Consider the following 4,178-nt stretch of genomic DNA (forward strand, 5'->3'; position numbering starts at 1 on the left):
AGACTATAGTCACACTGCTATAAAAGGGTAAAGGGACCCCTGACCATTAGGTCCAGTCGTGGCCGACTCTGGGGTTGTGGCACTCATCTTGCTTTATTGGCGGAGGGAGCCTGCGTACAGCTTCCGGGTCATGTGGCCAGCATGACTAAGCCGCTTCTGGCGAACCAGAGCAGCGCACGGAAACGCCGTTTACCTTCCTGCCGGAGTGGTACCTATTTATCTACTTGCACTTTGACGTGCTTTCGAACTGCTAGGTTGGCAGGAGCAGGGACCGAGCAACAGGAGCTCACCCCATTGCGGGGATTCGAACCGCCAACCTTTTGATCGGCAAGTCCTAGGCTCTGTGGTTTAACCCACAGCACCACCCACGTCCCTTCACACTGCTACCATACCTTTAAAGAGCATGGCTTCCCTCAAAGGATCCTGGGAGCTGTAGTTTGTTAAGGGTGCTGGGAATTGTCGCTTTGTTAGGGATAACCTACAGTCCCCATGCTTCTTTAGATGGCTAGCTTGTATGGCCAGCTTTCCCAGTGCTCTCTATCCCGGCAGCACCTCTTCAGCAAAGGCAAGAGAAGTAGTGGTTTGGTGGTTGCAGAGGGCTGAAGACCCATTGCAATTTCTGCAGCAGAGTCCCAGTGGGTTCCATGTCTCCAGCATCCTAGAGCCATGCAATCAACACAAAAGGAGAGCTTTTTAGCCACTGCAAAGCCTTCTAAACCTTGGTTTTGCAAAGGAGGTGGCTCAGCCACTGAGGTTGGCGAAACAAGCGTACAAATTTTTTGCTTTGCAAAAGTGTATGTGTTAGGCAAAATTGCACAGAAACAGGGCTTTATTGGGGGAATATTTGCACGAAAATGCTGGTAAATTTTCAGGAAGACACCAGCATGATATAGTGGTTGGATTCCAAACCAGGACTTCGGAGACCAGGGTTCAAATCTCTACTTAGCCATGAAGCAAACTGGGTCACCTTGGGCCAGTCACTGCCACTTAGCCTAATTTACACCACAGGATTGTTGTGGGGATTAGATGAAGAGGGTGAAAACCACATATGCCACCTTGATCTCCTTGGAGAAAAGGGTGGGATATAAATGCAATAAATACTTTTTTAAAAAATCAAACAAATGCGGAGAACCAAATTTATGCTTGGAAAAATGAAAAACAGAGAGAAACCAAAACTGACAGATTTACACATCTCTGCTGCTGAGGCATCTGGGGGATTTTTAGAAGGTAGAGCGTGGATTTCAGGGTTGTGAACTGAGAAAACTAGATAGCATTTCTGGCTGGGATGGGAAGACAGGCCCCTTGCCATCAGACAGATCTCCAGTAAATGAGTCCGACAATCTGAATTGCATGTCTGTCCAACTTGGGACCTAGGAAGCCGAATGCATCTCACCAGCGTGACCTGTTTGTCTTCCCACTGGGAGCTAAATAAGCCGCCTTGGGTTCCTCAAACCATCAAGAGACTCAGATGGTTAAGGCTTTGGCAAACCACAATGCATGGTCAATTGGCTTCCTTTGGCTTTTCTCAGAGGAATCAACCTGCTACTGTTTTGATATGAAACATGCATCTTACACGCTCACCCCCCCTCAAAAATAAAGGTAGCTCAAGAACAGCCGCAGTAATCTTTACACCAGGAAAAGTCAAATAGGCTCCTGAGAACAATCAGCAAATGGGTGTAGTTGATATTTTCTATACGCTATATATGTTCTCCTCACACCACTACCTTTCCAAGGAATTGTTTTAACAACACATGAGCCTGGCTTTTCTCATTCCTTATGTTAAGTCCATGTCCCTCTCCTGTTCTCAGAATCAGGACTTGCTGAACCTAAGTGGAGAATTTTTGTTGGCACAGGTACAGTGTCCAGAATGCTTGCAGGGCTGGCCAATTAAAACAAGCCAAAAACTGCTGAGCAAAGTGCTTTTGGGCCAAGATCTGCTTACATTCTCTTGCTGGAAAGAAGTGGGAGGCCTCTCTCACACACATACAGACATAGAACAGAGAGAGGACTTTTCTTGTTTTTAAGGAGGAATACATCTTGCGGATTGGCCAACGCCCCTCCTACAGTTGTAGAAGAAACTCTATTCAGTTCACATTCAAAGGTGAACTCAGAGAATCTGTATTTTCCAGAACCATATGTGAACCGAAACATGACCATGTTTTGACATTCACCTTTCTATGGATTTTGCAATGCTGTTCTCTAAGCCCAGTGTGACATGAACAAAGGCATATACTAGGGTAAAGTGTGCATAGAAATGCATATATTATTGAATGAAGCATGCCAAAATTTCGTAATAGCTTTGCCAAAATGTGTATATTGGGATAAATTCACACTACAAAAGCTGGTGAATTTTTATGAGGACTTAAAAAGGGAAAAACTCACATGTGGAAATGTGGAAAACTGAATCTAAGGCTGGGAAAATGAGACAATGAAAGGAACTGAAATTGGCAGATTTATCCGTCCCAAGAGCCCTTCCTCCAAAAGCTGAGTTGACAAATTGCATGATAAAATGACCAGATACTCAAGTTTCAAACGATGCTTATATTTCATCATGTGGTGTCAGTGTTGAGGGAATGATGGTTTTCACCAGGAGGAGCACTTGAAAATCCATGTACACCCTCTATGGGGCTGGGACACTGGGGGTGAGAGGAGGTGTTTCAGACAGTCCTGACAGACCTGAGTTCAAATCCCATTTCAGCCATGGAGTGGCCTGTTAGGAACTGTAGTCTTCACCACTCCTGGTGGTGTAGCGTCACTGGAAATATCAGTAAACTAAATGAATGTGCTCCTGAGGAAGGCTTCCATTAAAACACACTGAGCATTTTGCCATTTCGTTAAAGTTATACATGTGTTTCTCAGTGCCACATTCTTTATTTATTTTGGCTTTCTCATACTGATACAATGCAGAACATGGTGAGGGCTCTTGAAAAGTGATACAAGCAATGCCAATATCCAGCAGCTTATAAAAACGAACACTGGAGTATGGTTAACATAAGAAATTATATGTAACTTTGGTTGTTTATGCCGCCATGGTGCATTATTTCTGTGATAAATCTATGTGCATTTTCATATGCAGTCTTACATGTTCCTTATACTAAGGCCACACTATGGCACCCCTTTCAACAGTCATGGATTTTCCCAAAGAATTATGGGAGCTGGAGTTTGTTAAGGGTTCTGAGAGTTGTTATGAGCACATATTCCCAGAACTGCAATCCACAGAATTCCTTGTGAAGGGAAATGGAATGTTAAGCTACTCTACAAATCCAATGTCAAAGTACTAGTGTTATAAATGCTTCAAATTACCCCACCCCAAACCCAGTACCTTGATGTGAAAGGGTGGAAAAGGGGAGATCTGCGGTAAAGAAATGTAATCAGAAATCATCAGTCATTATTGATAGGTTCTCTCCTCTTTGCATCTACAGGAGGACTTTGACAATAGCAGCACCTCAATAAGAATACAAGCTAGTAAGTAGCGGATCTGGCTCTTGAGAGACTGTGTCACTTCCTCATGTTTTTACCCATAATTCTGCCCACATTATTCTATGATTTGTTTATTTTTTATTTTTTAAAAACAATCATCCCAAAATAAGTATTTAAATATATGCTTTCTCTCTCTCAAAATATGAGTGTATATTTTATCTTCTTCAAAATACTCATTTAAATGTGCAGTTTGATACATTTAAACTGCTGTCTTGCAATGTTCAGAGGAGTGAAAAATCCAATGGACACCTTTGGCACTAAGACAGGGGAAGCTTCTTTTCCTATCAAGGCTTTGTTTTCTGTCACTTCTGGGGGCACATGCGAGTGGCAGCAGGGGCCACATGAGAAACTGGGTTTGGTGAGAGGCAAGGAACAGAAAGTACCAGAGGCAAAAAGTGGCTGGAGCCATGGAAGTGATTCTTTTCTACAGTCACCAAAATGCCAAAGGTTTTGCAGACATCCACGATTGAGAACATCATCTTGGTTCCAGAACTCACCCCTGCCAGGCAATCGCACTTGGGGGGAAAGGTGCAGAGCAGGGTAAATGAGGGGTGCATCTTGGGCAGAGGGTGTGTGACCAGGGGTGTGGCCTGGGAAGAGCCATGATGGCCAGAGAGAGAGGTCTGGGGGGCGACATCTGGCTTCCCGGACACTAGTTTCCCATCCCTGGTCTAAAAGACCTGATTCATGCTCTGTCA

This window comes from Podarcis gaigeae (genome assembly GCF_964106915.1).
Source record: "Podarcis gaigeae genome assembly, chromosome: 15".
In the NCBI taxonomy this organism is placed as follows: domain Eukaryota; kingdom Metazoa; phylum Chordata; class Lepidosauria; order Squamata; family Lacertidae; genus Podarcis; species Podarcis gaigeae.